The 27,951-nt window shown below is 49.3% G+C and overlaps 1 protein-coding gene across 1 annotated transcript in view; it reads left to right on the forward strand.

The window, feature by feature from the left end:
* The first annotated feature begins 802 nt into the window (after positions 1-802).
* LOC149359019 (leucine-rich repeat neuronal protein 1-like) overlaps positions 803-27,951 on the forward strand; it is an 81,829-nt gene continuing 54,680 nt past the window's right edge. The window contains exon 1 of the mRNA XM_089571193.1: positions 803-1,179. The gene's annotated coding sequence lies outside the window, so the exon portion shown is untranslated. The remainder of the gene's footprint in view (positions 1,180-27,951) is intronic.

Raw genomic sequence — 27,951 nt, forward strand, 5'->3', positions numbered from 1 at the left:
AGATCAAACACAGAACAAGCGCTTACTAGAAAGGCAAGGACTTTATTCTTGCTAGTCTTTCTCTTTCACCCAGTTTATAGCAGATCCGCATCAAGTCGCTAGGTTCGTTTTGATTATAACAAAGAGGCAAGTGACGCAGAGAGTACCGACAACGCCTAACATATCAATGTGTCCAGCAATGTAGAGACACTGAAATAAATAAGCACAACCTCTGCCTCTGCTTATTTTCCCGCTGTCTCTCGCACAGCGTTTCACTGCGAAAGACGTGCCCCATTTCGCTCGTTCAGACAGGGCGCCGCGGCACATTGTGCGCAGCCGTTTTCGCAGCGACGTGGGTTATGCACAACAGTCCAAGCCAAGCAACTCGCCGCTGCCTACTCATCTAGCAAAGCGCCCACGTGTCGCGCGTGCGGGCAAGCGGCGAGCCGCCACCGCCGCCGCTCATCCCGCGTGCGCGCGCTCCCATCACAGAAGAAGGAGCACCCGCAGCATCCCGCTTCCACGCGGGAGTGGGGATGAGAGGCGGGAAAGGAGGATGAGGAGGGACTTCTGCCACCCGCCGCTGTAACGAGGGGGAGAGCGCAGCGGCGGAGAGCAGGCGTGCCCCCGTTTCGGGACAGCGCCGGGCGGGCTTCTCCGGGCCGCTCCACTCCTGGCGCCACCGAGAAAGGGATGTGCGCATGCGCGTTGGAGGCGCGGCGGCGCCGGAGGAGCGTGGGGAAATCGATCCCGGGGTTCCCGAGAGTGGGGTCCCGGTCCGCTCAGAGCTCCGCTCGGTCCGCACCGCGCAGGCAGCGAGCAGCAGAGCAGCGGGGCGCTGTGTGCCGCGTCGGCCCAGGACGACGCCAGCAGGATAAGAAGAGGGCGCCAAGTACGCGCGGGCGCGAACAAAACAAGGAAGAGGGGGCCTCTCCCGCAGCGAGACGGCGGCGCCTGACGGGCGCGGCGCGCGTGGCTCGCAACCCAGCGACGAGGAACGTCGACGCGCTGCTGCTGCTGCTGTTGCCCTCGCTCTGCCTCGCCTCCCTGAACTAGCGAAAGCGTGCTGGGACCGCGACGAAGAAGACGTCTTGCACTCGGCCACCCTCCCTTCGGGCAGCGGCATCGACTGCACGCTAGTTCCCGTCGTAGCTCGGAGGCAGAGACGTTTGCAGCCAGACGACTCAGCACTGCCCAACGGTAAGCGAGCGTGGTGGGTTTGCCAACAAGCGTGACAGATAGCGCAAAATGCTGGACAGATTTCGGACTGGTCCGGAGCGAGCGCGCTGGCGAGACTTTGGGAGGGGATGTCCGTTCACGTGCTTCTTCTGAACTAGCGTCGGGGCAGTGTAGCGGGGTACAGATCTCCACGGTACACGTCAGCTGTTTCAACGTAGCGCCAGGTGAAATTACACCTAAGCAGAGTCAGTGAAAAAGAAACTAATAGAAAACTGTGTTGACAGTATTGCTTTGCATATATTTAGGTTGCTTAAAGAACGCTTTTCCTGGAGACAGTGTCCAAGGTCGAAGACTCCTCTGTGCTCGGTTTGTTCGTCGCTTATTTCAGTGAACCGGTTCTCTTTATAGTTACGCTCTTATTTTTATACGCTCTCCATCTATCAAACTGGCTGCGATCAAATTATCGAGCAGCGTTCACAGTTTTCTAGTCGTCACCTACTAAATGTTGAAATATGACCATTAATTTCGAGTGCCTGTGCCGGAGTGGCTGCTGCTATTTATATATACATAGCGGTAAGGCATCTCAATTTAACTGATCGCTGATTATGCGGCCATTACATAGTCGTCATAGGAGTAGCACAGTAACAGAATAAGTTTTCCCTGCCAAAAATCTGTGCTCGTGAAATGTCGGTGCTATATGCACTTCTCAATGCATGCACGTTCTTTCGCCGGAATCAAATGACTTCATTCTGAAGTTTATCTATATACTGGTCGAAGTGCTGTGAAACACTGTTTTTGCACGTTGTTAAATGATATTCCCGAAGTTTGAGTAAGAAGCACAATTCTTGATTTTCCTAAGCGCTTTTGACTTAGGCGCGTAATCATTTTATTGCCTTATCAAGTTAGGTGCAATAGCAAAAATAAAAGTTGCTTCTTTACCAAGAATTAAGAGTTCCCTGTCATACTGCTTGTTTCTGCGCAAAAATGACGCCCCATTTAAGCCGCCAAGGAATTCACGAAAGATGACTGAGAGCTAGCATTATATGAGCAATCTTTGAGTTTTCGGAGCACCGGCTTCACGCGGCATGCCAATTTCAAAAAGAAAAACACTGCGTGCGATCTACTACGCTTGCAGCCGTCCAATGCTGACTTGTATGAAATGAAAGCAAATAAAAAACGTTACACATTTCGAAGCTCCGACCTTAAGAAGAGCTGTCTTCCATCTCAAAGTGTATATGTCTCAGATAACGATCGTATAAGGGTCGAGACGATGTAAGCTCCCTCAGTTGAGCAAGGTCACTGCTCCACGCCATTCTTCCCACTTTCTTCCTCACACTGTCGCTCGCTGGACACATTTACGAGCTGAGCGTCGTCGCGCGCAAAAGCGAGCGAAATTTGGTCAGAAACCGTTTTAACATGAACTTTCCTCACTCTCTCAAAACGTTCCCCGGCAGAAACGAGCTGGGTGTTTCGCAAAGCAGGCGCGTTTTGCTCTTTTTGGACCACGTGTCTCTCGGCTGAAAACCGGTTGCACAAGATCGTGTTTAATGCTTTTGAGTTGTTTTCTTCGCTTATCTAGCGAGCGCATCCCAAAGCGCTTATGCATCACAAAGGAGGCCATATAGGGGGCTTTCTGCAGCGGGCACGAGAAATCCTCATTTGATTACGGTGCGAACAAGCCTAAAAGCGGAACAATGCTGTGCTACAAAAATAATGCAAAACATGCGAGGAAATCTCTACAAAATATCAAGTTCACTGCGAAGAGAGCTAAGTAAGGAAACATTAAAGAATTTAGTTCTTTCATCATAGCCACGAGCGCATGTGTAGTAGACATCGGCTATCCGCACCACTCTTAGAAGCAACCACTCAAGTGATTCAATGCATAGCTATATAATGATCTCTAGTTGAGCACGAGGTCGAGGGTTCGAATCCTGGCAAAGGCGGCCGTATTTCTATAAAGGTGAAATGTGAAAACGCCCATGCATTCTGTGATTACAGCGCACGGTAGAGAACCTCAGGTGATCGACTTAATTCGGAACCTTACACTACAACGTCGCACCCATAGCCCACTTTCATCTTCGCGACTTTGTATCTCACGTATTTGGTCACGATCATTCGAAAGACACTCTTACAAGTAAATAGCTGTCCGTGAGCGCTTGGACACACGTCGTTTTTCTGTGCCGGCTATGAAAGGTCCAGAACGCGGCCATCACTCCGGCACAAAAAATTATTATAATATATCTATTCTCCTTTTTATTATCGTGATTAAATGTAACGGTGGGCAATCTACAGTTCAATCAAGTCCTAACAAAAATCTTCAAGTTTTGCTTCGAAATTTGCTAGGAGTATTCAGCTTCCACCAGATGCCACCCTAGCTCCAAACACCGCACCACATAGAGATTGTAGCTAACCATTACATTAAACCACCGACTAAGCATTACACTACAATGCACAGAAACATCACCACCAGAGAGAGGCCAGAGCACACGCACAGAGGCACGCACAACTTCACTCCCACGGCTCGGAAAGAGGTTTTTCAAATTCTGCCGCATTTCTTTAACCAGAAGCAGCAGTCAAGCTCGCTCAACAACCAGCAAAAACGAAGAGAGAAACAAAGGAGAGAAACACAGATAACTGCGCTGGCAAGTAAAAAAAAAGCGAAAAAAATGTCTTAACTCTGCCCAAACAACCAACCAGCACCTTTGTGCATGCAAACCGCACTGCGAAGGTTCGAGAGAACGCTGCCATATGCGGCAACGTCGGTGGCTGCCGGGCTACCATCAAAATTTCCGCAGAGTAAACAATATTCGAACAGGCGAGCTTCTCTCTATCTTTCTTTTTCTGCCGTCCCTTCTTTTATCTTCTTTTTCTCAAACCGAACCCCCATTTTCGCAATTCTAAAGTGCGAGTCTTTTTCCCTGCTCTGTGTACGTGTGCCGGAGCGAGCACCGCTGTTTTTGGCGAGTGCGCCGAACGCTGCAGAGCTGCGCACAGCGCTAGGTGTTGCAGCGCGCTTGCTTGCCGTGTATTCCGTTTGCGCTCGCGGGTTTTCCTTTTGAACAAGCCTGACGGGCTGCTCCTAGCCGCCGCACGCGGCGTATGGACTTTCTTTGTCGGCCCGGCCGGGCTTCCAGAGTTTCTCGCGGTACGGTTCTTCTTTCCGTAGTGCTTCACTTTACCCTGTTTCCTTCGAAGAAACAAACCCGAGCCTCGGTTCGTTTAAGGAAATAGTGGTATGTTTGTTGACAGGAGAATAAAGCACTTTCAGGACGCCAACACAAGTTCTGACGTGAAAAAAACAGTTGGAAAGAGAGTTGAATGTCCACAGTTCATTCTCGAAAAAGACTGAACACTTATGCTAATTACGCAGAGTTCGAAATATCGTGAACCCGTTCGGGCTTCTCTTGTTGCACGGAACGTTGTCTGTACCACAGGGCTAGTTAGAGTAAACTGGTACTTCGGATTAGGCGAGTTCTAATTAACGAGATCTCAATGTAAATGTCAGGGGCTTCGCTGTATCGTATGAGGCGATGAAGCGAATCAACGAAGACAAGGCTATCACTAGAGGAGTAAAAAACAGTGTATTCGATAACATGTTAGAACCGAGAGTATTTGCAATACCCTCTACCGGTAAGATTCTTGAGCGCTTTTTTTAAACGCACAGCACGAAAACGAGTTACCTTGTCGAAATGTTCGTCAGCATACACAGGTCTCTCTCTCGTTCTGTTCGACTTTGTGCTTCTTGAAGAATTCCATCTTTCTTGCTCTGTTAACGCGGCAGCATTTCAGTTGTCGTCACGCCAAAACCACGTCGATGTTAGGTGTAACGACACTGGCTGATTGGTAATGAGCGTCACGTGATCTTGTGACGTCCTCACAACCTGCCTTAATGGGCTACCCTGATTGGTCGAGCGAGGTCACGCGGCCTTGTGACCTCATCATAACCTGCCCACCAGGTTGTGAGTACCCTTGTTTCTAAACAGCAACCTAGAAAGAGAATCGAAATGAAAAAAAAACAGAAAAGAATGTGATATATGCACATTTCGGCGCGGCCACAGCGCCAGCTAGCTGTCGGATAATGGCAGTTGATTAAGCAACAATTCTAACGAAACTGACGCAAACACATACAGAAGCTTAAACAGAAGTTGCCACAAATATGAAATCTAACGCCATCGCAGTCAACTATCTAGGTAACTTAAGCGTCCCCATAGTTTTTTTCTTTGAATGCGTCGCTTTGACGACATCACTGCACTGACCATTGCGATGCACATAGGATTAAATGCAGCATAACTTGAAGTATCGCCCGAAATACTATGTGGGATCAGATTCACCCGGAAGCGAAAATCAGTTTGCACCAAATTAGGTCATCTAGCGAAATCAACAGAAACAGACAATTTTACTTCAAGGCCGCTTTTAAAATCGGGGCGCCTCTTTACCTTTAGCAGGACGTCAGTCTTCAAGGGCAATGAATTTATCTTCGAGCACTTCAGCTTACTAAGAATGATGATTTTAAACGGACGATTAGATTACAGGGACGACCTTGATGTATTGGCGGGAAAACTGAGTATTACTCGTTTCCTCTAAGTAAAAGGTGTCTAATAACAAGGACGCACTTTGCTGCTGCTAATCAGAGGCGATTGCTGTGAACCGCATTCATACCTCGCCTAACAGCAGTAAATTATGAACACTCGCGGCTATCGAGTTGTCAAGAAAAGCAGTGTGTGAAAGAAGAAACTGCTGTTTCACTTTCTCTTTGCGGACTACAATCGGTGAGTAAAAACAGCTGATAAGAATCATCGATAGATTTGAGTCAGGCTTGGTACAGGTGCTTAGGACCTCGTGACAAAATAAAAAAAAAGCTGTTAACGCAGAGGGGCGGTGGAATGCCGAGTGATATGTCTCCTGCTTTACTTCCCATTGTGATGAGATCTTTTCCACTCACACGTTAGGTCAGTCCAAGCGAAGGTGTCGGGAGAAATCCGTCCGACACGAGCGCCCCCCCTTTTCTGCCGGAGACGTAAAGAATCGCTCCGTGCTGCAGATACGGCTGACAAATAAGGCTGGTCCGACAAAAGGCGAGCGCCAAACGAAGCCAGCGGCGATACCCCGGGCCTCCGTCAAACATCGCAACCCAACCAACTCGGGTGAGCGGGAGAAAACGTAGGCAGAGAAAAGGAAAAAAAAAAGTAAAAAAGAAAGATCGAAAGGAAAGAAAACTCCGGCTTAACGGGGAGCCCCGATCACAACCTCTAACAATCCCCTCGACAACAAATAAAATAAGTTGGGCAAGAAAAGGCTGGAGTTTGGTAAGGAATGAGAGTCGAGGAGGACTCGTGCGCGGGGCGGACCGGGCGACGTGAGGAACAGGGGGAAGCGGTATATACAGTTATTCGGTGTGGAGAGGAGCCAAAACAAAGATGAGAAGCAGCTAAAAAAAGTAACAAACAAGAAATAGAAAGGGGGGAGGGGGGGGGATGCTGGCCGTGTAGAGAAGCGAGGAAAAAAGAAACACTGCGAGGAGCGAAGGCTGTGTCTGAGAGGCGCAGCGGACGGGCGACCTTCCTCCCTTCGCAGCAAGAAAACGAGGTCGGCCGCACAAAACAAGTAAATCTCGGCCAGGCACCGCGTTGGGCGCTCAATACTGTACGGAGGTCGGACTGCCGCCGCGCCGCAAGGTTCCAACCACGGGCGTGCGAGAGCGCGCGGCCGGGGTTCCTCCTTCTTGGTGTGCCGTGCCGCGGTCTTTTATTTCGGCTGCTGAGCTAGGGCGAGAGTAATAAAATTACGGCTTCGAGTCGGGTTGTCCGCGAGTTCGCTTGGACGACTCGGCCGCACCGCGGACGCGGTTTGGTTGGTGAAGGGGGGAGCGCTTTGCTCCTTTACCCGTCAGCCCAATTCCTTCACGTTGGTCCGGAAGACGGGGACAGCCCCGCGGCTGCCCATGCGTTCTTCCGGTCGAGTGAAGTTTAAATACGGAGGGGCCCGGTCTTCGGTAACCCGCCCGGAAGAAGGGGAAGTACGGAAGAGGTGGGAAGGTTGGGCTCTCTTTTGCTCTTTCACTTCCTCGGCTACCGAATTGAAACAACGGTTCCGGAATCACGTTGCATATATCCCGAAGTATGCGGTTCGATCGTGAGGCTGCAGAAGATTTTAAGTCGGAAATTTTAAAGCGACTATTGTTCTTTTCGCTGCAGCCAAGTCAGCTAAATCAAAATTTTTGTATGGGCTAGTCGGTGGTTCATCTTAAGGAAGGTAAAAGCAGCGCAAACAAACGGGGACACAAGAGAGACACAACCAACAGGACAGCGCCAGTCCTGTTGGTTGTGTCTCTCTTGCGTCCCCGTTTATTTGCGCTGCTTTTACCTTCCTTCAGCTAAATTAACCGAACGCGCACCGCTACCTGGCACGCTGGACTACATGTCTTCGCTGCCTACAACATGTTTCTCGCGTTGCTCAGTCGACACAGACACGGGAATAGTCTTAGCGCCGCACTCGCACAACTGGCCTCCGGTATTCTGAAAGTACTCCGAGTGAAAATGTGAATCTATTGTCAATACCAGTTAATACTCATTCCGCCAGTCTGTTTTGGTGATGTACAAAGAAGCATACACCTAAAAAGCTGAATATGAAAGTAAATTTATCCAAAGCTCACTTTGTGAGTTAGCTTTCGCGGTTCCGCACTCTAAACACGAGGCGCGCGCAACAAAGTGCAAAGTGCACTCGGCTAGGATAATGCTTGGGAAGACAAAAAACTTTCTTTCGTACGGATCCCTGATCGACGCAAGGTTATTCTGTATGAAACTGCAGCGTGCACTAAAATCCCAGGACTAATGATTTTCTGCATGCAACGCAGTTTGAAGTGGTTGCTCGACAGTCCGCTATATAGGTGTAATTACGCGCCCTTACCCATATGGTCACATAGTTTCACTCGTGGTTGCTTGTAACATAGCCGCGGCCGATAGGCCACGGCAGGAAAGGAACGAGCGTACACGCCTGGGAACGAGACAAGCGAAAACCGACGTTTATTGCAACAGAGGGTGATTATATAGTATTCCAGGGGAGAGGGGAAATGGAAAGGGGGGACATGGCGAGGTACAAAGAAAACTTTACGCTTGCGCAGTGTGTAGCCCGCACAATGACACAGCGGCCGATACAACACTTCTTCCTCCTAAAATCGGTCAACTGGTTTCCTCGTCCTCGTCGAGCGTCGTAAGGCTTGAGCGGGTTCGCTTGGCACTACTGCTCCGGATGACGGAAGTGCCGGGAATGCGCCGTCAGCATGATGATCCCCAACTGCAGGCGGCGAAGTAGATCCTTCCAGTCTCATATCGAGCCGTGATGCGGATTCCTCTGGCCTGAATGTATTGCCGTCCGGGCGCGCGTCTTCCGCAGTGCCGGGTGACTGCGTTTCTGCATGCCGAAGACGTACCTGGTCCACGTGCCGCCGGACAATTGCTCCAGGTGTTTCTACTGTAACCATTCTGGTCCCAGAAGTAGATGTCACATGCCCTGGTATCCATTTGTCTCCTGTCCCATAGTTGCGAACGTGCACACGGCTCTTCAGTTGGGGCAGCCACTCCTGGCTGTCCAACGGTGCGTCTCCACTACCCTTCGGGAAACACGTATCCAGGTGCGATCTAATCTGGTATCCTAGAAGCATCTCTGATGGCGACTTGCCGCTCTTCTGGGGCGTCCTTCTGTAATTGAGCAGTAGACGCATAAGTTTGTGCTCCAATTTGCCAGGCCTCAACTTCCGGAGACCATCTTTCACCGTTCGGACTGCTCTTTCGGCAGCCCCGTTAGATTGCGGGTGGAACGGGGCGGTCCTAACGTGCGATATGTTGTTGTTCTCGACAAATGTTGCAAATTCACGACTAGTGAATTGTGTTCCGTTATCGGAAACGATCGTTCTTGGCACGCCAAATCGGCTGAATATGTCCCGCAAACAGTGGATTGTAGCTGTCGTGGTAGCGTGCTTCACAGGGATTGCTTCTATCCACTTGGTGTGCGAATCGATTAGCACAAGCACCATCTTGCCTTCTATCGGTCCGGCAAAATCCACATGGATGCGCGACCACTTCTCAAACGTTTGTGGCCAGCTTGCTGGTGGAGCGGCTGGTGGCATGGGCAAATTGTCGATGCAATTCTTGCACTGAGCCGACATTTCCTCAATCTCTCGGTCAAGGCCTGGCCACCAAAACAATGATCGCGCAATGGATTTCATCGGCGAAGACCCTTGGTGGGTTTCATGCAGCAGCTGCAGCAATCGTTTTCGTGCACCGGCAGGTATAACCACTCGATGTCCCCAATAAATTAACCCATGTGCCAGGGACAACTCAAGTCGACGGTAAAAAAATACCGCCAGGCACGGCTCAAGGCCTTTAAAGCTTCTCGGCCAACCGTGTAGCACGTAATATTTGACGCGCTCTAGTGTCGAGTCGACAGCTGTGAGTTCCTTCAGTTCTCGTGTCGTAACGGTGCCTTCGTCCAGGCTTTCCAAAGAAAAAACGTACTCTTGCGGCTCTTGTGGCTCCATACTAGGACCGGGTGACTGCAGAGGAAGCCTGCTGAGGGCGTCCGAGTTCAGCAGTTGTCTTCCGGGAGTGTACTGAAGTTTGTACCGATATCCTCCGAGATAGAGTGCCCAACGCTGAATGCGGGCTGCAGCCATGGAGGGTGTCGGGCGGTCGGGTCTTAGCAATCCGAGGAGAGGCTGGTGATCTGTAACCAAGGTGAATGCACGGCCCAACAGATAGTCTCGGAATCTGGTGACCCCAAAAACTAGTGCCAGCGCCTCACGCTCCAGTTGCGAGTAATTCCGCTCGGCTTTAGTAAGAGTCCTTGAACGGAATCCGATCGGTCTGTGGACGCTGCCTACTGTGTGAAATAGAACTGCGCCAATGCCGTGTGGCGAAGCGTCGCACTCTAGCTTCAGCTCCTTTAACGGGTCAAAATGGGCAAGCACTTCGGCATCCTTGAGACACTGTTTGGCCTTGACGAACGCAGTTTCCTGGGGATGGTTCCACTGCCATCGCGTATTCTTTTCCAGTAACTGGTATAACGGGGACAACACGGTTGACATGTTCGGCAGAAACCTTGAATAAAATGTTATCATTCCGACGAACGGACGCAGCTCGCTCACGTTACGAGGGTTCGGTGCTTTCATGATAGCTTCCACGTTCTTTTCCGTCGGGTGAAGACCGAGACGATCGATACGGTGTCCCAGATAAGTAACCGATGGCTGGCCGAAATTGCATTTACCGTATCGCAGCTTTACGCCGTGCTCTCGAAATCGCTGCAACACAGTTTTCAGGCGAGCTCCGTTGTCTGCCGCCTTTTCAGACACAAGCACGTCATCTAAGTATGCCTGAACTCCAGGAAGGCCCGCTAGAATGGTGTCCATCTTCCTTTGAAATATGGCAGGAGCAGAGGAAATGCCGAACGGCAGCCTGTTGTAACAGAAGAGCCCTTGGTGCGTATTAATCACGCACAGCTTGCGTGAAGCTTCGTCTAGTGGCACCTGGTTGTAGGCGTCTTTCAGGTCGAGTGTACTAAAAACTTCACCACCGCTTAACGACGCGAACATGTCTTCAATCACCGGAAGGGGATACTGCTCAAGTGCACAACCCTGATTCAAGGTGGCTTTAAAATCAACGCAAATCCGCACTGTGCCATCTTTTTTAAGCACTGGTACTATGGGGGTCGCCCAGTCCGAATATTTTACAGGAGATATTATGCCTAGCGACACTAGCCGATCCAACTCTTTTGCCACTTTGTCGCGGAGCGCGTACGGAAGCGGTCTTGCCTTGCAGAACTTGCTAACTGCACCGTCCCTCAGCACCAAGCTGGCTGGGGGTCCCTTCATCAGGCCCAATTCCTCCGAGAATACATCCTCGTAGTTGCTCCGTAAGGCATTGATGCGGCTGATGGCTTCTGCCGCGAATGGCACTTCACCTCTACTGACTTGCAGTACCGGAACTCCAGCTCTATCCAGCAGGGTTAACAGGTCTCGCCCGCACAGGCTTGGTCCGTTGCAGTCTAGCACTATGAGTGTGCATTCAACTGACACACCTTGGTGCGCAACAACTAGCTGAAGCTCGCCTAACACAGGCAGCCTTCCAGCGTAGCACGAAAGTTTCAGATGTGAAGGCTTCAATTTTGGCCAGTGTTTGCAATGCTTATCGAAAACCTGTCGCGCTATGACGCATACTGGTGATCCTGTGTCTACTTCCATTGCCAGTTCTACACCGCCCCAATTGAATGTGCGGCGAAGTGGCGGCTCGAGACACTTCGTTCGCGCCGACAGCAAAGTCCAGATATGAGCATTTTCATAACAATATTCCGAAGTGGTTTCTTGCACTGTTAATGTTTGGCCATGAGGCGCAGGTGCAGCAGCCCAGAGTTGCTTGTCACGGCGATTGGGACACATTTTTGCAAGATGTCCACGTTGACCACAGTGATAACAGCGCGATTTGGCCCAGCTGCAGCTCTTAGCGTCATGCTTCAAGCTTCCACATCTGCCGCATTGCCGACACGCTGCATTTTCGGCGCTTTCTCTCGGTGTTGGCCGGCGTCGCGCTTGCATTTTCAGTAGTGGTGTTACTTCTGGAGAAATTTTTTTCGCATCGCTTTCCGCGGCTTCAGCAGCTATCGCTTCGGCTTCGTCTAGTTTTAACTCTTTCTTTGCCAGGAGTTCTTTCCGTACTGCACCTGAGCGTACACCGCAGACAATTCTATCTCGGATCATCCTGTCAAGGCAACTGCCGAAGTTGCAGTTGTCTCCGATGCGGCGGATCTCGACGAGGAAAGCCTGAATAGATTCTCCCTCCAGTTGGCAACGACTGAAAAATTTGTAGCTCTCCGAAATTTCATTCCGTTTTGGGTCGTAGAATTCATTCAGGGCTTTGATCACTTCATCATAACTCAAAGAGTTCGGCGCCTGAGGACCCACCCTTCCGGCAAGGATCTGAATAGTCTGCGTGCTCAGTGCAGCCACAAGAAGTGCTCTCTTCTTACTTGACTCAGCGATGCCATTTGCTTCGAAATACGCCTCCACTTTGATCAAGTACGGCTTCCACTTATCTGTGCTTTCGTCGAAGCTCGGGAGCATCTGGAAGGCCATGGAAGTCGCTGGCAGTGCTGTCTTCAGGGCCGGAGTGTCTGGGTCTGCCTTGACAGCGTGGGTGTCGTTTTGACTCGTCGCCACTGTAACATAGCCGCGGCCGATAGGCCACGGCAGGAACGGAACGAGCGTACACGCCTGGGAACGAGACAAGCGAAAACCGACGTTTATTGCAACAGAGGGTGATTATATAGTATTCCAGGGGAGAGGGGAAATGGAAAGGGGGGACATGGCGAGGTACAAAGAAAACTTTACGCTTGCGCAGTGTGTAGCCCGCACAATGACACAGCGGCCGATACAACATTACTAAACATCAGGCACCCGTAACTTTCTATTAATACCTTATCAAACGCAATACTGGAAACATTCGCGATCACAACTTTTTTCTCTTCCAAGTGTTAAAATCCGCCAAACATGTTGCACCGCGTATCGCTTTCAGTGTCGCCACTGAAATGCACCATGTATAAAACTAGGCACAGCCCCGGAAACGTTTCAACTGCAGCGCTGGCATGTCTTTCCTGCTACTTGAAATGGCGGTAACCAAATCCGAGCTACCCATTTCCGGGCATCTAAATATCTTCCAAAGCACAGTCAGTACAACAAGCGTCAGTTTCGTTTACTATGTTCTCTGATGTATTCTGATGATGATGATGGTTTGCTCTATTGATTTGTTCGCAGTGCTTTAATGTAACATACATACGCGCGGAATACATCGCCTATATCGCAAGCATGCGCCGGCTTCAGTATAGCATAGTATAACTCTCACAATAGCTTGTTACTTTTACTTCAATCGCAGCAGGCCTCTTGAAGTGGTACGGTTCTGAGCAACAAAAATCGGTGCCCTTGGTTAATAAATTCAGGCTTCCAGATCAAGTCCAGCCTTTTGCCTCGATCGCAATGCGGCAGCTGTGGTCACTGTCGAACCTGCGTTGCGGCCCAACAAGAAGTCTACTAAATCTCGCGTATATCACATTCGCCAAGCTCTTTCCCTAACATGTTGTGTTCTTCCTAAGTCCCCGTCTTTTTCGCGCTGTCTACAATCACGGATTACCAACTCGCCCAAGAGTCGGTTTTCCCTAACGTGCTTCGGCTAGAACAGATTTAGTTGCTTAAATCCCGCTAAGTCCCTGCACTATCCAGAATTCTTCCGCATTCTAACGCAAGCGGGAGAATAAAAACGACTTACATGTGCGCATTCTAAAGGGATCCCGACGATACTTACGCAACGAGGAGCAAACGAAACGAAAGCGGTAAGACGGCGTTATAAGCACGCGTGCGAAAGCTGCCTCTTTCAATCACTTCACCGCAGTTAGCTGCCGAGGAAAACCTATCTTAGTCCCACCTCAGCGACTCATGCACAAGCAAAAGAAAAACTCGCGATCAAAAAAGAAGCGCAACTCATCGACACCTTCCCTAGATTGCCCTACCTCGATCGACGCGTTAAAGTAATTACGACCCCACGCTATACAAGCAAAAATACGCGCTTGCGTGCGGGCGCGCACACACACACACACACACACACACGCCCCCACGAGAGATAACATGCGCGCACTTGGCAGCATCACTACCGCTGTTCTCGACGACATACACGGGAGCTCAGCTAAGCCGCTAAGGAAGGCGGAAAACTGGCGACGTCTTGTGCTGGCCGCGACACAGGGACGCAGCGGCTTTCCCGGCTTCATCCCGCTATATGAAGAAACGGGAGACCGAACCAAGGCAAAATGAAAAGAGTGCGCGCACCTTTCAGGCTGCTGGTCGTGTTTGTGTGAGTTATCTGCTTAGAATGTTTGCGTATCGGCAGTAGCAGCCTAAAACAACAACACAGCGTGCCGAAGGGCCCCAGGAGGTGGGGGCCCGGTGGTTGACACATCCTCCTCAGTGGCAGGAAACCCGAGCGCCTTGAAGGCGCGGCAAGACGCGCCAACGCGGAAAAGCTGCGGGACCGCAGAAGCGGCTTTTCGCAGCTCTTAGGCACCTCCCTCCTCATCCGCCTTCGTGCTCACCGCAGTACTTAGTTCAGCGACGTGCTCTTACAGCGCGATGCTGAGCCTCTTCGTCGTCAAGGAAGAGGCTATACAGAGAAGAGGGAAGAGCGGCGTCGCGCCGCTTCCGCTCTGTTTGTTGCGTCGCCGCGCGCGCGCACGCGGGGGGGGATTTAGCCGCAGAGCGGCACCGGGGCCGCTGGGGTTCTCGGGGCAACGAGGCGCTAATTGAAGGCTTGGGATGCCGATTCGGCCCGCCCCGGAGTCCCGGGAAGAGCGCCCGCTGCCCTCCCGCGGCCTTGCCCCCCACGGCCAGCCGAGCGGAGCTGATTAGCGCTCGGGAATGCGTCCCGCGTGCAAGGACCGGGCGCAGCTTGCTTTCTTCTCGATGGCCCCCCGCTTGCTTCTGGTATTGTTATGCTTTCGCAGAGAAAAGCAAAGTGTCACTGCTGCTTCCGCTTGCTGTACTTTTCAGTCACTCTTACAGCGACAGCTGTTAAATGCTTCTTTACCCTTTCGCGGGGTCGACGGCGTAGGCTGACTGTTGAGGATGCCGTGTCGTCATGCATGAGGTCACTGCAACCTGCCTTGTTGATAGGTCAGCACGCTGTGGCGTCCGACGTGATGACTCCAACGCACCACGCCTAGACTAGAACTAGTGAGGTCACGAGTGGCATCCTAATTGCGTCACGCGAGCTATGGCCGAAAAGACAAATAATAATATTTAAACAATATTGTATTCACGATCTGCAGACAAAGCCGCCGCGGTGGTACAGTGGTTACGGTGCTCGGCTGCTGGTACAAAAGACGCGAATTCGATCCCGGCCGTGGCGGTCGCATTTCGATGAAGGCGAAATGCTAGAGACCCATGTACTGTGCGATATTAGTGAGCGTGAAAGAGCGTGAAGTGGTCGAAATTATCCGGAGCCCTCCAATATGGCGGTCACCATAACGTGAGCCGCTTTGAGATTTTAAACCCTATAAACCAGCGAAACCAACCATGGCTAACAGCTGTCGCTGAATCTCGCATTACATAGTGGTCTGCATCCTGTAAGTTCTTTTAAATAGAGCTAGCTCTTAAGGCGAAGATTTCAAGTCTAGGCTTAGTAGTCGTGTCTGTCAACACCAAGCGTTCGCTCATACGCCTGACGAAGCGCAGGTGGAAGCCAGCGGAGGTAGTATAGGTAGGAGCAGAGCGTAAGCGTGTCGCTTATGCACGCAGACGAAGAGTCACCTGCACGCACGCAGGAGGAGTGAAACGAACGAGGCGTTGTGATAGCCTGTTGGTGTATAAAGTGTCAAGAACATAGACAGTTTTGACCTGCAAATTAAGTCTGTATGCGGCGTGTTCGTTCCACCTAGCTCGCGAGGCGCTCATACCGAATCCACTTCTGCTGGCCGTAACGGCTTGAGTCGTCTGTTCCGAATTCACGGTATGGAATGGTCCAACGGGTAAGGTGCCATGACGTCACAGGAGTATTGTTTCCAGAATGCGCTGGAAGGGGCCAAGCGTAAGGCGCGTGCAAACACCATTGTCTGGAAGCTTGATCTCCAAGCCGCCCACGAAAGATGCCAAACGGGTATGGGTTCTACAAGCAGAAGCTTACCGTGAAAGAGGCCAGTATCCCCCACCTCTGTCACTCGAGGCAGAAGGCGCCAGCGAAAGACGCTTAAATCATAAAGCAAATGACTAGCGCGCAACGTCGACATTACCACTAATGTGTAATCGTCATATGTATTTTCTTTCTTCTGTGTTGCTGTCCACGGGGGCGTGTTTACACATGTTCCAGCTTAAGTCTCGCAGAACAGCAACCCGAGGTCGTCTTTTGCGAAAATTCGTAACGGAGCCGGTAGCGGCCGCGGAGCCAGCAATCAATGATATAGAATCGGCTTAATGCGATTCGCGGCCGCTACCGCTGGTCCACTACTGAGTCGCAGGTCGGCCTCAGATCACCAGTTGGCGCCAGGCGCCGGCCGGCTGCACTCACGCCTTCCGCGTGGGGTCAGTAAGCGCATGCGCTCTGGTGGTGCGCTGAAGCGCATAACGGTAGCGGCCGTGAATCGCTTTCTGCTGAATCTCTCTAATATTTCTTGCTAGCTGTCAGCTATGACGGCATATAGGCGGCCGCAACCGAATTTCCAGGTTTCCGCCGAATTTCCAATGAATCAAGGATGCCGTCGTTGCAAGATGCGAATCCTGAGTTCCGGTAGTGCTGATAATGTCCTCGTATATCAAGTGAAGAATAGCATGTCGTGACTGCACGTGGCAAGCAGAGACCTTGTTTAGGGCTCATTTTCCAATGAAATTTCTTCCGGCTAAGGTGCCCTGCGCTCAATATATCTCTCTAACCGCATGGATACAGCTCTTCTCAGCGTAAGCCTAGAAGAGCTTGCGCTTCTAGGCTATTTGCTTTTTTGAGGGATACTGTCTTCTACACTTCTGTCTTACCGTGGCGCAGCTTGTCGAAAGCGAGCTGAAGTGGCTGTGTCTCCAAACCCAAAAGCGTGCGAAGCAAAGGGTACCGCGCACATATAAACAAGGACGAGAAGAGTACACAGCGAGTGCGTACGGAACCTCACGGCACGGCTCATTTCACCCGATGTGGGGAAGGTGGACGGAACGATTTAATATGCTTAACACGCATTGCCGGATTCCTTGGCTCGACATACTTGTAAACATTAGCGCACAAACAGACATAAGGACGAAAGTAGGTGTATAAACGCAACCACCAGCCCCTGAAGACGGTAATGGCTACGTCAGAACTACAGCCCCATCCATTCATCCATAAAAGCGTATCGTAATTATAGACTGCCTGCTTCGTTCTTTTTTTTTAGAGGGAAAGCACTACTTCATGAGGTAAAACCGGCTCACCGGTTTGTACGATGCTTCACGTTGAGGGTGACCTTCGGAAAGCAATAAATAAATAAATAAATAAATAAATATTGCTGCGACTGGGATTCGATCCCACGACAGCGCGAAAAGATTAGCTTAACTGGCCGCTGCTCGAGAGCACTAGACTATTGACGCATATTTTTTTCTTTTTCAGCATGTATTTACTACACGAGGTTATGTTTTTCCTCATTGGACTTCATAGCCTGTGCAAAGCGCTTATGCAGAACCGCAACGCTGAACCTCTTGTTTCAGCCAGATGCCATTACATTTATGACGAGAGGGACTTCCTACCGGACTGCTTTCCGCTGTTGATGCGGCGTCTACCTTTGCCGCCCTTTTAGCTGTGTTGTTTTGTGTCTAGCTAGTGCAGTGCCGTCACTATCTGCGCGCATTGTTAATAATCTGCATATACCCCCTTTCTGACATACATAACCTTGTGAAGGCTAGCACCACAGCCGATCATGCCTCGTGTTAAACTGCCACGCACTCTCGCGATGTGCATTGTCCATCGTCTTCATCAACGAATACTGCTAACGAAATAATATCGGAGCTTTGATCTATGTGGCGGTAGTAACAAAAAGATGTGCGCTGCATGCGTTGGCTTGGACAAGTGATGCAAAAACAAGGCAATAGACTAACACGCGTTGGCGTTGACAACATTGCTACAGTAACGCGACACAGGAGCATAGGCCGCCAGCGTACATTGCGTGAATACGCATTGATGATAAAAAGGTGCGCATAACTTGCTTTTTTGTGTCAGTGGACAGCTGAATCGAGCTTTCAAGTATACGTGGCGGTGGTGTCCACCAAGTAACAAAACTAAGGGTGTGCGATGGTTACAAACTTTCGATGAGCGTAGCGAATACCCTGCTATTCGATTCGTGGAACGATTCATGGAAGCCATATTCGATTCGGTTTTTAAAAAGTTCTGTTTGCAAGCCCCTAAACAAAGCCGTTCGAAAGGCTATGACTTCTAGACTTTTGCAGGACGGAAAAACACACACGGTGTTATAATCGCGGAAAGTAGCTGGTCTGCCAGTAATAATTGTCCAGTAATCTCTGCCAGTAATATCTTTACCATAATGTCATATCTTATAACACTCAAGAGAAACCAACGGGACTTCATGTGCTCAGCAGAGAAAATGCGACCTTTCGTAACCGAGGCAAATGGCGAATGTCTCAAGCTGAACTCGATGCCCGGAACTCATACATCAGACCTTTTCATTTGAATGCCAAAGTTCTGAAGAAAAGCGAAAAGAGCACCTAGCCCCGTTTGCGGTGAAAAAAAAAACAGTTTTCTTCATCGTTGTATGTTGCAATATGAAATGCTCTGCTCGAAATTCAATTCAACGTAGCACCCTGTGTGCATCGGATACTCTACAAATTCGGATGTCCTCAAATGTTCAATAATACACGCAGTGTGCTAATTAAGCGCGTTGAATTTTATTGCGTCGACTAGTATGCTACAGATGGTGCAAAATCAAGACAGTTGGCTGTCCATGTTATGGTCATGAATGCGCCGTTTACTGTATCTTTAGTATGTTCATTGTATTAAGTTATTGGTTCCAACAACCTGAAAGATCCAGTGAATGCAGCCCGAAATTTCGAAGGTGCAGCGCGGAAAACCAGGAAAGGCTCGACGGGCAAACTTATTTAAAGGTCAGGCGGCAGGATAATCAGCTTCGTTCGCGAAGTACACTCAGTTGTAACAGCGTAACGTATTTCTTTTAGGAAAGTAACTGTAGTGCACACCTATTCATTTTCTTTCTAGCAGGGCATGGGAAAATTCAATTTACCGCATGTTTGTGAATTGTCAAAACAGCCTCCTAACCATAAGATGCGATAAATTTTTCTGGTTCCAAAACTCAAAGAATGCACTGTTTTTGCTGTCTCTTTATTTATGCGCTTGTGACAAGCGTAGGCGAAACAATCGCTATAAGCGCAGGAGCTGACCTTTAGCGACTAATAGAAGCAGCGATGAAGTGCACCTATAACAGCACAAAAACAGTGCTTTGAGCTGACGTTGTTCATGTTTCTGTCATTACGTGTTTACTAAAAAAGGTTTTCACAGAACGTTTCATGCTTACTTCGAGCTGCAGTGTGCTTCGTGAAGGACACAAAAATATGATAGATAGACACGTACCAAATAAAAGCAAAAACGTACATGCGGGTGCCTAACGGAAAGGTACACACTCAGTGAATGTTGAGTGCTGATTTCACGTTTCATATCTGCGATTCCAGCTTAATCACTTGAGTGATCCCATTTTCTGCGCTGCTTACTAAGACTAGGTCAGACAACCGGTGCAGAAACTCATGGGTAGCTGCACAGTTAGGTCCTTTTAAACTTTTCTTCAAAACTGGCGAGTTTACACATGAAGATTAGAGCTGAAGCGGTATAAAACTGGAGAGCTTGAGCGCTGAATAGTGGAGGTAATGTGTTTATCCTTTTGTCTTTTCTTTAAACGCTTCCCCCCTCGTTTCATAGAAATGTCGGCTGGTGCAATCCCTGTTATGCCTTCCGTCTCCAACACAGATAGAAGCCTAAGTGCTCTCAATTGGAACGGCATTTTCCCAGCAATAACAGCCTATACCGCTTAAAACCACCGCTCTACAGGGCGTTACATAATAAGATTTCAGTGCGACCATAGAGCGTACCCCGCTGCGGCGTTCATAAAACGCGGAGATTAAAAGTCTCTTTAGCCTCGGGAACCACTCAAAGTAATCAGCTTATCTGCTGCGGCGCGCGCTCTTTCGAGCACGTGACCAGCTCAGACTCGGCTTTCGCTCCAGCCTAAGCTCCACTCGCAAAACGCGCCCTCGTTTCGTGCGCGCAAGCTCATTCGAGTGCGTCGCTTCCCACGGGCCCAAAAGGGAAACGCGATTTGTCTGGGCAGAACTTTGCACTGATGCACTCGAAAGTACGCCGCGCGTGATGTCCTGCCGGCGCTTAAGCACGCACAGAGCCATGCTAGAGTTTCTTTCGGCGAATAAAACCGCCATGATCGAAGCCTCACCGGCTGAGATCACAAAGCGAGATGGGCGGATTGCATGACCGAGTTCAGTGAGGTTTGTTCTGCCCAACAGGTGTCGTCACGCTTAGAGGATAGATCCGCAAACTTGCTGCTCTGGGCTGCGTTGTTTGCTCAGTTACTTGTTGGAAAGAAAGTTTTTTTCTTTATTAATCATCATTTTATCAGCATTTTTATTCCAACATCAACATCACAGATGCTGAGGACCGTGAACAAAAAGCCTCTAACTGGGCTTGACGGGGTTCACGGCCCCAAAAACATGGCATTGGCAACAAACCTAGAAAACAAACACAACGCATCAGACATGGGAGGATCTGGTACAAAATGAAGAGATAAGCAAAGACAATTACAAGATTAGGAGAGTGTTTAATGAAGTATACAATATACGGTGCAATGCAGAAAACGGTAGAAAGGGCAATTATTGTGGCTATAATATATTTACAAAAACAAAAACAGTGTTGCGGCTATGAAACAAATCGTTTGTTTAGAAGCAACGGGAGCCTATTACGCAGCATCTCAGGCTTGTTTCCAGATCAGCAACGTTTAACGCTCGTAGGAGAAACCTAAAAAATTTGTTTAATACTTGTTTTCTCAGTGTCTGGTGTTCCTGAGAAGGACACATTGGTTGTTCTCGTCTTTTCAAGTTGACAGACTTCTTATTTATCCTCCGCCAGTTTAGGGTGCTTGCAGCCATGACTTGCTGCTGTGTCCAGGTCGCTGCTGCAGCTGGTATTCCGGAAATGCTCTTTGCATCGAATTAAAGACAAGCTGTGGCACTTAAAGTCACATGCATTTGTTATCAGACCTTTTGTTATTGTCGCACGTATTACCTCAAACGGAGGAAGAGGCGTAGATTTTGGTGCAGTGGGTGTTTTATATAATCTCCTTTTTGCTTCAAAGTTGCCGGTGCCACTGCACATAGTCCCACTTTGCGAGCACAATTACATACCTATTCTACGTGTTTTGCGCGTGTTTTGTCACAATATTTATAACGGCAGACACACATGTTCGGGCAGAAATCGAGCTTGAGCAGAGTTTTAAAGAATCTATGCGAGGTGTAAGAGTTCGATAAAGCTGGATTTAAAATTGGTTTTAAGGAAATGAAATGAAGCAGTAACTGTCTCACATCCCGATGGACACCTGAACCGCGCCGTAAGGGAATGGATAAAGGAGGGAGTGAGAGAAGAAAGGAAGAAAGAGTTTCCGTAGTGGAGGGCTCCGAAAAAATTTCGACCACCTGAGGATTTTAGTGCGCACTGACATCGCACAGCACACGGGTTTCTTTTGCGTTTCGGCTTGATCGAAACGCGGCCGCCGCCGCCGGTTCCTCACCCGGGTACTCCGACTCAGTAGCTCAGCGCGCTAACCACTGTGCCACCGCGGAGGCCGGATTGAAAACTAAGGGAGTTGTAAGGAGTAATAAGCCAATGCGGGGAAGAATTTCTACGGTGGGGGGACATCTGGATAGTACAGTGAAAGAAGGATTAAGGAAAGAGTGAAAGAGACAGAGATTTAAAAAAAAAAACAGACAACATTTACGCCGGCTCTCGCTATGTTTTGCCACTTAGCAGCACGGCGTGAGCGTTTTCAAGTGATCTCTTACACTACACCAGATTAACGCTGAGTTGTGCAGAGGTTACGTAGCACTGCGGAAGACGAGGGTGGCTGCAACCAATCGAGTGTCTTAACCACAAAGATATCTGAAGGTGTCCCGCTGGTGCCTTGCTGGATGCTTGTTAGTAAACACATCGGCTTATGCGGCTGACCAGCCAGAGTAAGGGCGCGCGCGCGCCAGTCCCGAAACATTCTTCTTTCTTAACGGCTAATTGTTGACTGCAGCCCTTGATTGCTTGCCGTCAGCTCCGGCTTCCTCAAGGCCGGCACTGTATCTCGGCCAGGGAGATTAGAGTAAAAATAATCTGACGCCTGCAACTTTTCTGCGTGTAATTTCATCGTTCGCAGGCTTTGATCTGCTGAAGTGGCAGTTAAAGGTCACTAGAACTGTGGTGTAGCTATAGGAAATGAAGTTTCAATCATCTCGGTCTCATATCAAGGGCTTTAAAAGCTATCTCACCAGTAAATTACATATGTGGTCTTGCTGTTTTATGTTATTTCCCACGAAGATCCTAAGATCGAAACATAAAGGGCGTGAGCTAAGATTTTGAAAATTAGAAACAAACAAAATGGCTTGCAGTTTAGCATTGCTAAGCACAAAATTTTGCGTGAAAGCACAGTTTCCTGCCGGTGGACACCACCGCCACGTGCCCGAAAGCGTGATTGAGGTGTCCACTGGCCCAGGGTGCCAGTTATGCGCGTCTTCAACTTTTTCATCGCCAGTGCCAATTTACCCAGTGTGCGCCAGCGGCCTATGCTCCAGTGCTGCGTTTATGCAGCAATGTTGTCAATGCCGACGCGTATTGCTTTAGTGCCGTGTTTCTGCCACAACGGTGTCCACGCCAGCGCATGCAGCGCACATCTCTGTCACTACAGCCACATAACTCAATGAGCGAATATTAGTTTCATAGTAGTCTTAGTAGATGAAGGAGAAGGTGCAGAGTACGTGGCGCGTATGTTGAGTATGCTGAGAGTATGTTGAGAGTAGTTCACCCTTCAGAATATGTTTTCGCATCAAAAAAGAAAGCTGTTTGACAAAGGCACGAGCAGGAGTTATTTGGAAGAACTAAAACCCTAGTGACTACTTATTTCGTCTTTCGTCTTTGCGCCGTAGTTATTCCAAATAGGGCTTTGCAAAAGCATTGAAAGGCGTCCAAAATATTCTCTTGGTTAGGCAAGGCAGGAAATATAAAATATACAAAGAGAAAAAGAAATGGCGAGAATTCTGGGCCGACGCATCGCGCATCTCATATCGGGAGTCATCGTGGCGGTGCGTTTTGTCGCCACGGTGGCTGCGCGAAAAAAGAAAACGCGAATCGATACAACCTTCCACAATCCGTCAAACCGATGGACCGATGCTTTCCACCAACGCCAAGAGCGTGAGCTCGGCATGCTACCTGTTTCTTTATTACTTTTCCTGCCTTGGATGCACAAACTCCGTAAACACAACTAGAGCCAAGAGCGCGCCTAAATACAAATACTAAATAAAACTGAAGCTTGGCATCACGAAGTCTTCAGACTCAGCATTATCAAAGTGACGGCATAGTAAATCCAAGAAACGATGACGCATGCGCATGCTGGCACTCGTCGATCATTCATTCTGCGTGCATTGTTTATCCGCGAAGCGAGGGGACGGGTTGAGGGCCCCGCCTTTTATGCGTCCGGATGCAGAGTTATTTCCGGGCGCCGGCCTCCTTACGGTTGACGAAGCTTCAAACAAAGAGGTGTCGGCTGGGATCGAGAAAGAGTAAAGCTCTCTATGCCTCCAAGCTCCTCCTCACTTTCTCGCTTGTAGTAACTGAGGTTTCCCCAGACACACACACACACAAAAACATAAAAGCAAAAACATGAAGACACCCTCTCTAAATATGGACAGGCAACTTAAACATCGCATTAACATTAATGACACCTCGGCGTCGCAATAAGGCCGTTCATTACCGTCGCCGCGACTACAGCGCTCATCCTTAACGCCTTTCTACTGCTCACAATTCATGGACGGAGTAAAAAACACACACGAAACAGCGTTAGGAGAATAGGACAAGCGTTAAAAACAAAAAGAAGCAAGTCTAGCCAGCACAAAAACAGAGAATTTACCCTCTGTAGCACACCGGGAGATTAGCGCAAGGAAAAATATACCACTCAGCGCAACGCCAGATTTGCATGGAAACAAACTGCCGTTCCAAACGTCGCGCCTGTTTGGACGAAAGCGCGAAACCGCTCTTCAGAAAGAGCACGTACTGTGGCGGCTTTCTTTATCTTCCTTTCCGTTATTTATCGTTCTCGCTCTGAGCATGCATTTATTTCTCACCGGGACAGGAGGGACGAGAATGGTAGGGGGGCGAAGAGCGATGTTGGGCTTTCTTGAAGAACTGCATGACGAGCGTAATGAGTTAGAAGAAGAAAAAGAAAGAGTCATAAAAAACGAATCAGAGATGAAAGATGTAAAAACCGTGATAGCAGCAAGCAGCAAGAGTGGAGCGGCTTCCCTCTTCCGAACGCACCTATTTTTCCAACCTCCCCTGTCATGCCTTTTTTTCTTTCTTTTTCAACCCTTTCATTTTTTTTTTGGTCATGCTACCGAAAGCCTCAAGCAGCAAGAAAGTGCGAGTGAAGAGTGAGCGAACAGGCGAGGAAGGGAGGAGTAGAGAAAGAGGTGAGGGGGAAAGAGAAAATGAGCGTGTTGATAAAGCACCGGGAACATTTTGCACAGTGCAACTGCACGGTAGGAAAGCCACAAACGTTACAAAGATAAGACCAACGCCCCCGCTACTTGCCCGAAATCTTTTGTGACAAGCGCTCAGCGAGATTTGACCGAGAGGAGGTGGGAGGGAGTTGCGAGTATCTAGAGCGAGCAGTGGAACGTGTATCAAGACGAAACGCACCCCACTGTGATCTCCGAAGGCTGAAAAGAAAGGGGAAAATATATGGGGGGGGGGGGGGGGGGGAAGGCAGGCGAGGTGGTCTTATTGACGCTATGGCAGTCCGAAATGAAAAAGAATATGAGAGGGGAAAAAAAAGAAGGCATGGCTCTTTGAGGTGTATAAGAGTACAACAGATCGACCGTCTCGTTTGTCCGCATTGGTGCACAATCGCGAGGCTCCTTCCCTCTCAGGCAACTGGGTGTCAAATGAACTGGCGAGAATTGAGACAGTAAAATTGTAAGGAAGAGTGAAGTCGTAAAACTAGGAACGAAATATATAAAAAAAACTTCTTAGAAAGATGGCGAGAGAATTCCTTCCGGCAAAAAGGATACGCCATTGCTGCTCTTTACCTCTTTCTGATCTCTCTCCCTTTCTCATTCATTCGTTTCCAAAGCCCATCTTTTTCTATGCTTTTTTCCTCAGTGTAGCGTTTAAATTTTTCATCTTTCCACGGTCGTGCTTCGAAATGCATAGTAAATCATTCTCTTTGTGAGGCCACCGTTCACCGCGGTGGAAGCGCACGCTGGCGCCGAGTTCGTAGCTGGGTTTTCGTTCTTTCCCCCTCGCTACGTGCCTCGTTCGCGTCCTTTTTCTTTTCCTTCTCCTTCGCTAGAACCGTGCAGCACTGGGGAAGCTATAGCGATAGCGTCAGCCAATCAGGGCACGAGTTGGTAAAGCTGTTTACGTGTGGACACCAATCAGGATTGCTCAGCGCCTTGGCTACGGGGTCACCGCCTATACTGAACGGCTGTCGCGTCGAAGCCGGCCAACGGCGAAGCTTTATTACGTGTGTATGGCTTAGCGGATTCGGCCCCTCATTAGCTGTGACAAGATCTCGCTTTGACAGCGCTGCATGGTATTACTGACGCAGAGTACGTGTTTCTCTGCTCGCTTTCATTGGCTGCCTCGGAAAAGGGAATAAGCGCATCGCTGATCACACAGGAAGGAAAGCGAACCGGTTCGTTATAAGATAAACCTGAAGCGACACAGAACTTTTTACAATTCGCGAGCAAAAGAAGCGAGTTTTAAGCCAGGTACGGAAGAGCAGACATTGAGGACTTTGTGGAGCAAACAGGAAACGGTAGCTTGAAAAGTTGGGAGTCAAAACATTCGTCAACTTTACTGACAGCCACGAACGAAGAAGAAAAAGCTTCCACAGAATGTCTAGAGAGCGAACAAGACCGGGAAAGCTTGAAGCAAGCAAAGAAACGCTGAGGTCGCTGCGCTGCCTGCTTCTGACATCTCGGATGTAAAACTATCAAACCTCGAGCAGAGGTAACTGCCATTAATTGCGTTTTCTCCAGACAGGCGAGTCAGACGGGGCGAAACATTTGAGACAGGCCCCGCCTGGGTTCTTCCTAGCCGTTTCCGCTGCATGCGAATTTTGTTTTCTCAGTCATTTTATTTTCTTTCTTTTAGGAAAGAGAGAAAGGCACGTTAAGTTTCTACAAGCGCAGCTCTCTTCCTCCCACTTCCCGCGCCCGGACCACGATTCATAATAAACAAAATTGAAAGGAGCGCTCCTTCGTCCTTTTCAACACGATGAAAGAAAAGCACAAAAAATCTAAATAAAGTGTTTTGGTTCGGTGCCTGCGATTTGTAAAGGAAGTTTGTACACTATGCGTAGCGAAAGCGACGCCATTCGGAAGGACCTTCGCGCTCGCTCTAGTTCATGAAGCGCTTCGCGCTCTACGCAACAGTGAGTCAGCTGGTAAATGAGCATGCTATGTATATATAAAGGGATTTCTTGGCAGCTGATCTATAAATACAAGATAAAGTCACCAGAAATTGAAAAACATTACGGGATTTAATTCACGATGTTTCTGCTGGAGGGGACAAGCCTTTGTGTGTGTTGCGAACGGCTCCGCTCTTCCTTTGAGCATGCACCAAACGTTTCAACTCAACACTCTTGTTATTTGAGCTTCTCAAAACCGGCATTTCTGCTGAGTCCGCACAGCTCCTCTTGCTCCGTTTTGAGTTCTACACATTATCGCTGGTGGTTGAGTGAGGCTGAAGAAAAAATTTGAAAGGGTTGATGCAGAAGCTATGAACCGCTTTATCTCTTGTGCATGACTCTACACATAAGTAGCATAAAAAAATTTTAAAAAGTGGATATAGCTGTCCTGCAACACATGTTTGTTTTTTTTTCACCCTGCGTAACAAAAGGCTTCGTAACGCGTTAGGTAATGAGATGGCTGAAAGGACTGTCGGGCACCTTGGCCTACTCAGTACTGATTTTCAGAATATTTGCTAATCTGATGAAGCTACCGGGAATGTAATTTCTTTTGTTGCACCCATGAAAAGACAAGCACTGTTATTGCAGAGGTAGGCTAAAATATGCAAATGCTATTCAAAACTGCTTTCACTTCTTTGCTTTCTTTAGCTGAAATCTACGTCCTACGTCTTGGCTACTCTCCAGTAGCCAAAAAGTGCAATATGTGTTTATTTAAACACTGTGTTCCACGAACGGTAGAGTAAGCACTCCTCACGCATAACTAAGTGGACAGGCCCAAGCAAGAGCTACGCAGTGACCGTTTGTTTTTCAATCGGAGGGTACAAAAAGATAACAAGGGATAAGCTGTCATTCTCTCCTTTGTCTTGTGCCGAACTGTCAACCTCTTTTCGCCCCCCGGACATTGCCAATTCCTTCAAGTTCCTCACAGAGAAGTCTATAAGAAGTCTGTAAGAAATGAGTGTTGGCAGCCCAATCCTATTTTCTTTCGCCGCGAATCGCTTCCGAAAGCATATGGTCACAGTCGGTAGTGTATCGGAACTAGGGAGTAGACCAAGAGTAATGGGGCGTCGTTAGTGGGCTCCCCGACGTCGTCAACATGCCCTGGACAGTCGACACCGGAGGGCTCGCGGTAGACTTTGCACTAACTGCACTGTGCTAGTGTAACACAGCGCGCACGCTGTCCACAAAAGGTGGAAACGCCCGCCAATCTGACGCACAACTGCTACGTCCTCATCGCCTCCCTGAGCGGCGGCAAGCGTTGTGTTGGGTGACCCCGATCGAGCGGCCAGCTGCTAGAAGCGAGGCAGAGCGCGGAGCCCCGCGGCGGCATTCCCCGACACCGGCTATCGCGCACACGGTTTGTTTGTTTGCTTTTCGTCTACGTTGGCGTTTTCGGACACGGCGACTGAGTTCAGCCGAGCGTGCAGTACGCTGCCGAGGGTGTGAGAACCGCAGGGAAAAACGCCTCGGGCAAGGCGGAGAAGGGGGAGACGGTGG

The sequence above is a fragment of the Amblyomma mixtum genome, chromosome 2, assembly GCF_055824585.1.
Source record: "Amblyomma mixtum isolate Tamu chromosome 2, ASM5582458v1, whole genome shotgun sequence".
Lineage (NCBI taxonomy): Eukaryota > Metazoa > Arthropoda > Arachnida > Ixodida > Ixodidae > Amblyomma > Amblyomma mixtum.